Raw genomic sequence first — 14,269 nt, 5'->3', positions numbered from 1 at the left:
TAAACCTAAAAATGCTTTTATTGCCTAACCAAATATGTAAAAGTTCTTAAAAAAAGATAGATAGGCAGGAAATTAAGATATACTGAAATGTCAACACAATGTTGCCACTAACCCAATCAATTTCCACTTCAAACTCATACAAACATTTTCTTAATTGACATTTTCAGAGCAAACAGTAATCACCGATGAAATCCTGCTATCTAAAATACTGTGGTTCCCACTGCATCAATTTAGGTAAACCGTTCTGGGAGAAAAGCTTCACCCAAGTGAAAGAAAGCATACTAATAATAAGAGTAAAAAGATATTTAGCTACATTGCAGCAGCAATCGTGTGACCTGCCCAAGATCGCATGGCACGCTTTCCTTCACACCAGGGATTCTGATACTTGTAGGTTAATACATCAAAAACATCACAATATAAACAAAAAATGAATGCAACAGTTGTTGTTTCACTAGACAGTAGTTCCCACCACAGTACGTGGAAAATGTTACAAAGAAGTTAGCAGGAAAAATCACAGGAAATTGAAAGACATTTCTTATTATTAATCAGACTTCCCATTACAACTAGGAAGATATTATAATCGGGTATCGTCGCGCTCAAGTGGCTGCTCATAAATATTGCCCGGCAAGTGTATTCGTAAACACCAAAAGATAGCATGCAGCTACATATTTGAAAGTTAATGCTGCCCACAGCCCTGTCCCTGGATGAATATTGAACAGTAGCAGCCTAAGAAAGATCTGCACGATAGCTGGACTTTGACATGAGAATCTGTCACTTATATAAAGGGATTGAGCCTTTGAGACTGTATTCTGCATCTAGGGAGCCTCAGTTCACAAATATGTGACAGGGATACATTTTCGTTTTGCTCGATATAGAGAGTTGTTAGAATTTAGCATGATGTTAGAGCACACAGACCAAACATGGGGATGAAGTTAGTAGATTGCTGAAAAACCAGCAGAAAAAGAATGAGGAGGAATGTTCAATGCATTTTTTCCTACTAATTTAGATAAGCATCCACCCTGAACCATCTGACTCGCATGTTCGGAACAGAAACAGTCATACTAATACAAGTCCCTAGATCTGAATTGTTCTGCAGAATTTACATAGTTATACAGATTGGCAATCTGTGTTTAGTTTTTCAGTTACCAGACCTATCACAACTCCCGATAGAAGTATATTTTTCAAAAATAAAAACTGGGCAAAATTCTGCCGGAAAATATATCTTTCCTTTGCAAGTGCCGAATCACCCTACACTTACTTTTACAACCAAATACTTTATTATGGAAGTTTACATCCCTTACCGAGGACCCGCTTCACACAAACTCCCCCTCCCTGTCATATATTTTTCTGTTTTTCGGATACATCCTCCATAACATCAACAGGTCAAGTGACTCTGCATAGTAGCATAACTTGTGTCAGTGCATAAAATTAATTGGATTCCAAGCTACTTTGGAATGCTCAGCATAAATAGACATTCCAGTCTAGATATACCTCAGTTTCGATCTCAAAAACCAAACCAGCAAGGGAACGTTTTGTAGGCAGGGATAAATATGTGTCGTGTGCTCCTTTGACAGAATGGCTGGATCACAAAGAATCAAGATAATGCAGCCACTGACAGAATAACGAGATCTGAATTCAGTAACTGTCTTGGTGGTATGTAAACAGCTTTGACTAGAAGTGCCTTTATGAGTCTCTTCCTAGGAAGGTAATAAATAAAATCAGATATAAAGATAATGCAGGAATGTTAACAAGTGTGGATCTCTTTTTCTGCAGTAGTATAGAACAGCTGCTGTTCTCGTTCATGTCAGAGTAGCAACTGAACTTGCAAAACATGACAAGAAAAAAACAGGATTCCATTTTCTAACCCATCCCCACTTAGTGATACAAGACTACATTTGGACGCATTCATACTCACACCTGTTATGTTATGTTATGTTACATTTTATTTGTATAGCGCACAGCGACTCAAAAAGAGTATCCTGGCGCTTTCACAGCTACCACAACCACTTACACAAACCCACATACCTAACTTCTAACACACTAAATCAAGAAACGTGAAACATACACATCCATTCCACACAGAACCTAAACCCAAAGGACACACATAAAACTAGCAAGTACTGTTAAGTTACATAACCTGGGGGCGCTAGAGGGCGCACTGCGGAATGGCTGACTAACTTGTCAGCTCCGCCGGACGGTCGCGTACCTAGCGGCCCTTAGCCCCTTGTAACCCCACAAAAATAAGCGGAGATGGCAGATTTGGGCATCGGAAGGTGAGGACTTCGTCCCGAGAAACCGCTGTAAGGCGTTCTATGCGGTGAACGGCAGAGTCAGCCGAAAACTCGGGCCCCGGGCTGCGACATCGCCAAAATGGCCGCTCCGGACACCTGGCGGATCGGTACATACCGAGGCTCCAGAGGCAGGGCATCGACGGTGCACACCCAGCGCCACCTGATGTGTGGCCACTGACCACCAGCGCGACGTCGGCGGAGCTTGAGAAGGCCCCCTGGACACAGCGCCACACCAGACAAGCGTGCGTTCCACCACAGGCAAGATGGCGGCGCCCGTGAAACGCACCAGACTGGAGGCGACGGCGGACGCTCCCGCCGGAAAACAACTCCAAGTAAGCAGCCTGCGCGGGACACGAATGTGAACCGGCGATAAAGGGAGGCCCCCGGCGCTGACCTAAGCACCGGCGCTATCAGCGGGACCACGCAGGAGGACTCAACCTCGGAGGTGAGCGGACTGCCCGGGCAATAAGCGGGGCGCCTGTGATCTATGCACAGCAGCAACTAAATTTCGCCGCAGCACGGGCCCCACCACCCACGTGGGGTCTGCCCCTCTACACACAGCGGGTTGTGTGGCCAAGGAATACCGCCCTTGTAGTGCCTCAACAGCCCGGACAGCGAAACCGCCGCCAGAGGGGGACGGAGGCGTCTGGGTTGGGCGCCAAATTCCATCCAGGCGCTAGATGACCACCAGATCGACCAGAGGGGGGGCGGCAGTGTCAGTACCTCGAGCTATCTCCGCTGCCGGCGCAACATTGGGCAGCAGCCCAAAATTAACTGAACTGCACCCGTCCAAACAGCACCCTGAAATGGGGAAGCCTGACCGAAATCAAACCAAGATCCAGTTTGAAAAGCGGATCCAGGGCAAAAGTACCGCGACTGACCTGGAGGTGGAGGGGGGCCAGGACTCAACGGAGGGGGCAGGCATGGAGTCAGTTCTGCGAGCAATACAGCAAAGTTTGCAGGAAATGCACGGAAAACTCGACAGCGTGGTGCAAAGAGTCGACAACATGGCGGCGAAAATCGAACAACATGACGGACGCCTCACTGAGGCGGAACAGCGAGTCTCGAAGCTGGAAGATGACCAGAGAACCACAACCAAGACCTGTGTTGGCCTGGAGAAGACAGTAGAACACCTGCGAGCGAGAGTTGAGGACCAGGAAGCCAGGTCCAGGCGGAACAACGTGCGGATTTCGGGCCTGCCGGAATCCACAAACACAGGGAAGATGGAGACCTATATAGAGACCCTGCTGAAAGAAATCTTTGGTGCCGACAAACTATCTTCTGTTTTCCTGGTGGAAAGAGCACATCGATCGCTGGCGCCTGTGCCGAAACCCGGAGCTACCCCGCGCATGATTATTGCCCGCATGCTAAATTACAGGGACAGAGACACGGTCCTAAGGCTAGCACGAGAAATGGGGAAAATAACGCACCAGGGGAACACGCTAGAGTTTTACCCAGACCACACTATGGCGGTGCAACTGGCCAGGAAGGAATTCGCTCCTGTCAAAAAGAAGCTCAGGGAACTTGGAATGGAGTACGCCATGCTATATCCGGCGAAGCTCAAAGTCATGACTGGCGGGAAACCAGTCGTACTACAAACGGTGCAAGCAGCACAGGACTTTGTCAAACAACAAGGCAAGAGGAGAAAACAGCACGACAGAACGGAGCCAACCAGTGACGTGGAATGAGCGGGGAAGGACGCTAACCAGCAAGATGAAATTAAGGTCTTCGCCACTGCGTAGCGACTGTCTAGAAACAGTTTGGCCTGCAGACATTCGCATGGACCATAGGGGCCGCATTGATGGCGCAGGTTGTGAGAGGTTGGCATTTGCGAACATACAGTAAGTGTGGCCCCGATAGCTGTAGAGCCGAGGAAATGGCACGTCAACTGTGAGTATGCGAAACGACATTATTGCTATGGAGGATCGGGTTGGCCGGCTACCAGGATGTGGGGCAGCGAACGAGTAGCCATGACCATAGCCGGCCTGGTGGCGCACTGGATCCCCATATAGGGGACATACGCGCATTAAGCGGCATGGCCCATGTACACGCCGGAACTAGAGACATGGGGGAGTCTGGACCCATTGTGATGTATCACTGTAAGATGCCATTATGATTAGTGGGAGGCGGGGGGTTGGGGGAGGACACAATCACGCTATACTCTAACACACACTTACGACCGTCCACATCCACTACGTGGGTGGAGATGTGTGAACCTGGTGACACCCCCAGGCGGGTGTACCCCGAACTCTGTTGGACATATAAGTTACTACTTAAGTTGAAGTTACAGTTAACTCAGGGATGGCTTTGGCACAGTTTGGGCGCTGAAGTGGGTGGGGGGAGGGGGGGGGGATCGGAAGCTAACCGACTGCAACCTCTGTATCTAAGAAGCATGGCGAACTCCTTGGGGCTATGCTGGAATGTACTTACTGTTCGCAATCAGCGGAAAATGTTGTCAATGCTGCAAGGGGCACGCCATGGCACCTCACATGCGGGATATAACATGATGTCTGACCAACTGCAGTGTGCAAATCTTCACAACACACACGCTCATGTCACGTAGTCACGCGCTGAAATTCCTAACGTGGAATATTAGGGGCCTAGGAAACCCAAGGAAGATCCGACGACTATTTGCATATTTTGATAGACTGCACATTAACATTGTTTTCTTGCAGGAAACGCACCTAGACCGCAACGGCACTTCCACGCTGGGGGATAGATGGGCTGAGACCGTGGTTCACTCTAACTACTCCACGTACTCACGGGGAGTGAGCATATTGATCAGGAGGGGGACGGGCTTTGAAGTCACAGATGTGCATAGAGACGCAGAAGGGCGGAGCGTTATGCTAGCAGGCAGACTTAGGAGACAGCAGATTTTACTGGTGAACACATACGGCCCAAATATAGATGACCCGGGGTTTTATAGCAAGGTCTGGCACAACATTGCTACCATGCAGGCACCGCAGGTACTGTGGGGAGGTGATTTTAATGTTACACTACAGAAAACTCTAGACAGAGCAGCTCACACCTTAGAACAACATGGGAATGCCAGGGCTATGGTGCAAGAGGTGATGGAAGACATAAAGTTGGTAGATCTGTGGCGAGTTCGTAACCCAGGAGTGGCAGTAGCAACGCACATAAACGCAGCAAACAACAGTTGGTCCAGGTTAGATTACTGGTTGGGCACACAAGCAATACTCCCGTGGGTTGTGGATATCACACACTTGCCACGTACAATGTCAGATCACAGTCCGGTACTTTTGGAAGTCGACATCCCACACTACGACCCACCACCCTTCACCTGGCGATTTAATGCAGCCTCATTGAAAGACCCAGTATACGCATCCACCATACACAAGGCGATTGGGGACTACTTCGATCTAAACGGCCCAACCACGGAAGACCCAGGTCTGCTGTGGGAGGCCTTCAAGGCTACTATCCGGGGAGTCTGCCTCAGTACGGCCTCGGGCATCCTAAAGGATATCAGACGCCAATTGCACGCGAGGGAACAGGCCATTCAAAAGCTAGAACAATCCTACACACAGACGGGAGACACCAAGCTACTAGGGGATATCCAGTCGCTATTGACGGAACATGCTACGTTTGCAACGGACGAACTTAACTACGTCACTAAACGAGCCACGGCGAGAAGGTACGGTGAGGGGGGTAGACCCGGCAGGGAACTGGCCGCAAAGATATGCGCCGGCAAAACACCACATACTGTCACGTCCATAACCACTAGCACCGGGGAGTCGGTCACGGACACTAAGGGTATACTGCGAGCATTCATGGGCACATATGGCACACTATACGAGGCACGGCCCTCGCCGTCCCAACCTGACCTACTGAACTACATGGAAGACATTGAAATGGCGTGGTTAGCAGATGAGCATAGAAAATACCTAGAACGCCCCATAACGGTAGAGGAAGTCACGGACACCATCAGGCGCCTACCAAACAACAAAGCACCGGGTCCTGATGGATTTGTAGCGGAATTCTATAAGGCATACGTGGACCTCCTTGCGCCGCACTTAGTGCGAATGTACGGGGCGGCGCATGAGGCCCAGAAATTGCCAGCTTCTCTGAGGGAAGCCCTGCTTATCACGCTGCTAAAACCGGGCAAAGACGCTACTAAATGCGACTCCTACCGTCCGTTATCTTTATTAAATGTGGATACTAAAATTATAGCGAGTCTGCTGGCAGACAGGCTGAAGCCACTCATGCCTCTTTTGATTAGACCCGACCAGTCAGGATTCATTCCAGACAGGGCCACCACACACAACACCCGGACGCTGTTCGCATTGGCACACTATCTGGCACCGGAAACAAAAGCTGTGGCAGTGCTCCTAGATGCTGCTAAGGCATTCGACACGATAGGCTGGCCCTTCATACACGCGGTGTTGGCGCGCATGGGGTTCCCCGGGATATTTCAAGGGTGGATAGCGATGCTCTACACGGACTTGACGGCACGTATCAGAGTGAACCGATACATATCAGAACCCATACAAATCTGCAGAGGTACCAGACAGGGGTGCCCACTCTCACCGATGCTTTTCGCTCTAGTGCTAGAACCTCTAGCCTGCAAAATCCGACAACACTACCACCACTCAGCGATTCAAATGCCCTCCCGACCCATACACATCTCATTATACGCAGATGACATGGTGTTATATGTTAAGCACCCGGAACAACACCTCAATCCCCTACTGAGGGAATATATAAAATTTGGTCACCAAGCAGGCCTACAGATAAACTGGGATAAGTCTCTGGTGATAGCACTAACTGACAGCACGACACCGACCAAACTAGACTATCCATTGGAATGGCAAGACGAACCCACTAAATATTTGGGTGTATGGTTCCACAGAGACCCAGAGGTGGTCATTAGGACGAACTACGGGAGGGCGATAGCAACCCTGGAGGATAAAATCAAGAAATGGAACAGACTACCTCTCTCATTAGCGGACAGGGCAGCGATAATAAAAATGGTGCTCTTGCCGAAGTTTCTTTATTTATTCAACAACATCCCAATAAAACCCCCCGCCGCTGTCTTCCGCAATATAAAAACGCTAGTGCTTAATTTATTATGGGCGGGCAAGCAGGCGCGGATGGACCTGCACACCATGACATTGCCATATGCCAGGGGGGGTTTCAGGGTACCAGACTTTTACCTCTACTACTTGTGCGCGCAAGCGCAATACGCACATTTTTGGTATCATGAAGTGCCCTTCCTGACTCATGTCGCGGTGGAGGCGGGCGACGCGGACCCGATTCCGTTGGCCAATATGCTCACACACAAACGCACCAGACTACACGATCGGGATATTAATACTGTCAACGCGACCACTGAGGCTTGGCGGCTAATAGGCAAGGAAGCAAGGTGCCTGCCACTGTACGCACCCGCGCTCCCACTAGCACATCATCCAGCCCTCTCGGTGACACAGGAAAGGGTTGGCATGGATCTACTCAGGCAGGCCGGAATAGACACAGTAGGGGACCTATACAAAGATGGAGAATTCCAGACACTAGATAAACTGCATTACATCGTAAACCCATCTCCGCTGTTTATTTTTAACTTCTACAGGCTGCAGCGAGCAATACGAGAGCACTACCCAACGTATCCAGAGGAGCCAACAACCCTGGTGCCCCTACAACTGCTCTTGACTACGCCCAAAGCATCACACATGGTGTCCAAACTGTATGCGTGTACACAAGGGGCGGTGGGAAACGATACACTAAAGGCCAGGGAAAGATGGAGTGCAGGGCTAGCAGAACCCCTGACAGAAGTAGAATGGGACACCGCATGCACGCTTACGGGTATGCTGACACCCAACGGAAATTTGAAAATCATACATTACAAATATCTACACCAGGTCTACCACACCCCCCAGAGACTGCACAAGCATGGCCTGCGGGAAGATTCCAACTGCTGCCGGTGCGGACAAGCAGATGCGGACTTCATGCATCTAGCATGGCACTGCAGAAAGGTGGCGGGATATTGGGAACAAGTCAGGCAGGTTTTGAATGAAATGTTGGGGGTTAACATGCCGTGTGAAGCAAAAATTTGTTTATTGGGTATAACTCCGAATTTGAGAGCCCTGAGGCGTAAATTCTGTGCTGTTGCCCTCCTGTTGGCTAAAAGGAGGGTGTCCATTCATTGGAATAGCAAAAGGGCACCTGAGGTGAAACGCTGGATTGTAGACATGGTATATTGCCGAGACACGCTCAACACGTACGAGGAGGAACTACCGATTGGCTCTAGGCCCAGAGACTACTGGGGGTACCTACGTGACTATTTACTCGAACATGGAAAATCAGATTCAGAATCGGAAGCGATGTAATTGGTCTTCTGATGGAGACAACATAGGACGAACGAATGTAAAATGTTGGCACCTTGGAGGGAGGATGCTGTGATGCAGGGGGGAGGATGCAGGGAGGGTACTACAAGTTGGGGAATGTACAGTTAAGTTACATATAAGTTTACAGAAAAAAAAAAAAACTGGAAAAGTAAGATTATTGATGCAACAGACAGCGGCCATGGCACTGTCGTGCGACTGGACTCTTGCTAACAAGGCGCCGCCGGTCCTCTGGATGTCGGCTGATGGGCTGTGTGCATCTCACAATGTGGCTGTTAGTAGTGGTTGCTGAACGCCGGCCCATGAGGATGTAGGCAGGCAAGCTATTGTTGTTACCTGATTTATCTTGTATGTAATGAACAAAAGTGCAATAAAATTCTTACACCAATAAAAAAAAAAAAAAAAAAAAAGTTACATAACCTAAACTCAAGACTTGCCCACAATCCAACTGTAGAGCATTGCTCTTCACTTCCACTACTTTACAAGGCGCCCACAATTCTTCTTATATGTTTTGTGACTGCAGGATAACCAAGGGTGGTGGATCTGTCAAAGTTACTCAGTACTCACTCTCTTTTGCCATTGGGTTGCTGCTCCCCATACCACACGACTAAGCGAAGCCTCAACCCCGGTCTAATATGGAAAGCACTTGATGTACCCTCGATAAACAAATCGAAGATTCTAGCAAACCAGTTTTCAGTGGACACTGGACTGTGTAAGTGTAGTATCAAAATACACGGGAATCTACTGGCTACATAAAAAAGAACTGGCCCCAGGCAGTGGGCATTACACTTCTTCAGTTAAATACTCCCCTTACCGCACAATGTTACAAGTGACATTCCCACAAGGGACCCGCATCATAGCACAGATTTACCCCCACCTCCAGGTGCTGCACTACACTGGAGTCTCTATACCAATAATAGGATTGTTACTGGGTGGGGAAGAGTCTGTATTTATGTAGTAATGCAAGGGGAGCAATGTTCCTCCTACCTTTGCCTTGCTCTCTTTGAAAGTACAGTACCGGATGACGGTGCCAAGTGAGTGAGCCACTATGTGCCACTAAGATTGTTGCATATTTCTGTATGACCCTGATCAAATTTAAATAAAACATTTTGAAATAAAAAATAAGAAGTGAAGCCAAAACAGACACATATAATCTTGTCCAAGGTGCAACTTGAATCAAGTGGAATTTTCTTCATGCCATCAATTCGACTCAGGTGGAGACATGTAGTCAACTGTAATATCCACCAAGTTGGCTCGTGCTCCAGCAATAACATACTGGAAATTTGTGGAAGAGACCTGAGGCAATGGCTGATATAGGGCTCTGGTAACATCCATGGCTGAGCTCATACCCTTCTGTCTCACAGTCACAATTCCATAATATTATACACTCAGATACACCTTAGGGAAATGAAACAGCATCTAGGCTATAATCATTTAGACTTTTCCTACATATTTATGCCACAGACTATGTTTTAGGATGCAGAACATGAAAAGTCGGGCACAGAAGCAAATTGTGGTACTCACCGTGCGCCCTCCGCTCGTTAGAAGATGCCTTTACAGCATAAAGGCAGTATTCATGGCAGAAAGCTGATTTTTCAGTTTCTTTCCATTTAAGCCCATTTTTATCTCTCCTAGCAGTGATGCTTCCAAGTAGGGGTCCTTCCCGAGCACTCAGAGGTTATCTGAAATAGGAAAGAATGGAATTTTAAAAGTAATTTCAGACATCTTTAGCAGCTTGAAAAACTAAAATCACACACAAAAAACAGGTGGCTCCAACTATCCAGCTATCATAATCAGAAATGTGAACTACATGTCAGCATTTACAAAACTGGGAAAATATGCTTCAATCTACAAACATTAACCTTCTCATATTTACCACTCAAAGGTCTGGCATAACTATAAATACCATGTTACATGTAACATGTTAGCGCCATTCTCTGCATGGTAATGCGGTTTCATCTCTCTGAAGTAAAGGTGAGAAAATTGCATATTTCTGGTTTCACACAATTCCGTTTATAACAAAACAAATCATAATATTGAGCTGTTGGAGCACAATGCGGTTTGCTGATATCTTGTGTGTCTTTTTAGGTCTCGCCTACACTGCGCGCAAGCACTGATTTGGAATGACCTCTTGGAATCACTCTGGACTTTTTGGGAAACTCGTGCATGTTCTGCACTGTTTCCAATCAGCAGTCATGCATGTACAGTGTTTACCGTGGAGGAGCGAGCAGCGACGCCATCTGTTTGCAATTATCGCACTCGCGCTTTGGAAACAGCGCCGCTGCTCGCTCCCACAAGGTAAACGCTGTACATGGACTGAGCCTCAAAGCCGCGCTCCCGTTCCCCTCCGTGGCATTGCCGGCCCACTCCCCGCTTATCTGTTTATATAGTGGCGTACTTGAGGGGAGACCTACCTAGTGCCGTCTTCACCAAAATGTGTGATATTCAGCAACTCACTTTGTTTCGCTGCCTCAGTTTTGTGCCCCTCACTCGCCATTTTTAACAGTCAGTGCAGACTGCGCTCTTCTCAATACAGGCATTCGAGACAGAGGCAGCCTGGGAGAGTGTCCCCATGTGATTAATTTAACAGTCCTTAGATTGCCTCTTGCTTTAACCCTTGCTTACTTTCTCGGTCTGCACTGTAGTTGCCTTTTGCTGCCCTCTCTATTTGAATAAATGTGCTCGTTGACAATTTATGTTTGAACCAGTTCTGCTGGGAGGGGGGAGCAGGCCGTAGAATTTGAGTGCATTATCCAAAATATACACAAACAATGCATCTAATGTGTTGCTCCCAGTTGCCTTCTTGTTTCTCTCCTCCCACTAACTCTTCTGTTTCGCACATTATCAGTTCCTGCCTCTCCCTCCCTACCGGAGACCTGCTGTCCACCCCAGTCGAGCACCTCCCTGCTCTCGCCCAGCCTCGTTCTAGCTATTGTTAGCGTCCCTGCGAAGATCTCTCTCTGGTAGATGCATTTTCTCAAGCGACCCTTCCCCCCCCCTAAGCCTCCACCCTGTCCAGCTGTCCCGGTGGCAACATTCACTCACCCCGTCTCTTAGAGAGTGATTAACTGCCCAGCAGAGTTCAGAGCCGGGTCTGGGCCAGTGAACGCGTTAGGGGAGGGACCATTCAAGGCAAAGGGTTTCTATGTGCGTGGATATTTACACACCTAATTACAGAACACGCTTGGGCCTACATCTACTGGGGGTTTGTTCCTCGGGCTGATTACATTAAGCGTGAAAAACACACTCAAAATAGTTCTCAAAAAGCTTAAAGTGTGTAAGGTTCCTACTAAATGACTTTTAAAAACAAAACTGCTAAATTCAGTTGGAAACAGAATGAGCAAAAAAGCATATATTTTGGTAGATCGATCGTAATAGAGCCAAAGGAAGACGTAAGTCGTTTTGAGGATTTCTCTGGAGTGCTTTATAGTCAGGACATTATGATAGATTATGTAAATCCAGTTTCCTACGGTAGAGTGATGAGCCTAATTGGACCAACAGTGTAGTTGAGTCGCACAAATATGTTGCTGCCTTGTAGTAGCTGCTATGCACAGTGTAACTGTAACAATTTGGTGGTGTTATCTTCTTTTTTACGTTTCCTAACTGGTTCTTATGCATGGCCATCTTTGCTAAGGGAAAGCTAAGTTGTGTAGCCAACAATGTTTGAGGAGTTCTACTGTAAATGGAAAGCGTCTGCCTTTTTTATGCTGGGGCAAAAAAAAGGAAATAGATACTCCAGTAAGAAACTACTTTAATTTAGGAGTACTAGATCCATTACAGAAATCTGCCCAGTGGTTGATAATGTGCCGCATGGCTAAACACTTATAAGGTCCCAAAGGCAAGACCTATTGGCTATGCCAATGCTTGTTTCATAGTAGGTACAAACCAAAAAAAAGGGAGAATGAAGTTGATATGTAGGACTCACTCTTCTTCCATTTGTAGTTACATTTCTCTTCAAGGGGGGGGGGGGGGGGGGTAAATTCTACCAGTTTTGGAGGATTTGGGTGTTTGTCAATGTTATACCCGAAACCCTCAACCAATCTCTGCTATTGGTGCCATATATAATCACCCCTGTGGTAACTCGCTGGGCAGCGTAATCACTGGGTTTCGCAACTAGGTACTCACTTCCCTATGTCAGTACCGCCTCCACTCGAGTGGCAGAGATTGGTTCAGGGTTTCAGGTATAAAATTGACAAACATCCAGATCCTCCAAGACTGGTAGCACCCACCTCCCTCCCCCTCCTCCTTGATTAGAAAGTTATTTTTATAGTAGCACACAGTTTGAACTGAAAATGTGTCATGACAGATTTTTCTGTGAGGAAAACGTATTAAGCATTAAACAAGTTATGATGACTTGCGTGATGTGAAATTTTGAGAAATTTGACAAATTACGCATATAATGCAATTTGAGAATTACACAGATTTCACTGGCATAATTAAAATTTCACTTACGACTACTCTGAACCAAATCTTCTCTCTTTGATTACTTAGCCCTGTCACTCTACATCTCATCCGTACCACCACTCAGTTTTTCCTCCCTCAGTGTGTCTCTTAAGCTGCTTCTCCCCCCACCTCTTTTATATGCAGTCCAAGACACTATGTCTAACCTCTTCTCTCCTCAGATAACATCTTTTTGAGAGACTTTAAAATCAGATGTGATAAATCCTCCTAGTCAATCACTTGTGAACTGTTGTCCTTCCTCTCAGCCAATGACCAGCAAAAACACTGTAGTAAACCTCCCTATGGCAAAGTCTCTACTACATCAAAGGAATCTGGTGATTCGAGCACTGCTAAAGATATTTTGTAGTATTAAAATGTTTACTGTGCTCCAGGAACACCCTCTACTCCGGGGTGTGGCGTATACTCAAAGGAAATCACAAGTTCATAATCAACTCGTATGCCTGTGCACAAGTATATGCTGTGTACCAGCAAAAATTTCCAATCAAATGCTTAATTACTAAAGTTGTTGTACATTTCTTCTTTATTGGTAATCCATAGATTATCACGACGTTTTAATGTTACTCCACATTAAATGTCTCCATCATCCCATTTCTTTAAATTTTATTCATTTTAATCGCCAAAACATGGCCTCCAATGGCCTCCCAATGCATTTCGGCGCAAGCCAGCGCCTTTATCAAGGGATCTGCAAGTTTAAATAATGATAATTACCACCGGATCGTAAGCAGTCAACAAAACTACATGCACTAAAATAATGCCAATATACTTTTCCAAAATAACCTGAATGTCAAGTTGTTTACACAGTAGATAAACTAGATGCTCACAAGAAACTGTCTGAAAACGCGCTGCGTGTGCCTAAAAATAACTCAACCGCTGCTGGTGTGAGGATAAGCTCAGTAAAACTACTAAACTCGCTAGCTGGGAATGTATACTGGTGCACAGTGAAACTAATCTCAAAATGGCTCGTCCATACAAATCGGTGCGAACTACGCGATAACGGGTGGTTCTGTGACAATCCTGGCGGGAACCGCACTATCTGCTCAAGAGCTTAACTAGATACTTAAAAGGTAACTGCCCTTTACTATCGCTTCTAAGACTGTTAATGTGATCGCGCTTACCAAAATGAGTCGGAATGCCGCTCCCAAAGGTCTGCTGAACTCCGGT

General features: G+C 46.9%; 1 protein-coding gene across 2 annotated transcripts in view; it reads right to left on the bottom strand.

Annotated features, from left to right (window-relative positions):
• The window catches only part of ANKS1B (ankyrin repeat and sterile alpha motif domain containing 1B), a 518,817-nt gene that overhangs the window by 323,020 nt on the left and 181,528 nt on the right, over window positions 1-14,269 (bottom strand). For both annotated transcript variants that reach the window (XM_078656438.1, XM_078656449.1), the window contains exon 2: window positions 10,172-10,329. The gene's annotated coding sequence lies outside the window, so the exon portion shown is untranslated. The remainder of the gene's footprint in view (window positions 1-10,171; window positions 10,330-14,269) is intronic.

Source organism: Lissotriton helveticus, chromosome 1_1 (assembly GCF_964261635.1).
Source record: "Lissotriton helveticus chromosome 1_1, aLisHel1.1, whole genome shotgun sequence".
NCBI classification, from domain to species: domain Eukaryota; kingdom Metazoa; phylum Chordata; class Amphibia; order Caudata; family Salamandridae; genus Lissotriton; species Lissotriton helveticus.
This window is presented reverse-complemented; position numbering and strand designations above follow the sequence as displayed.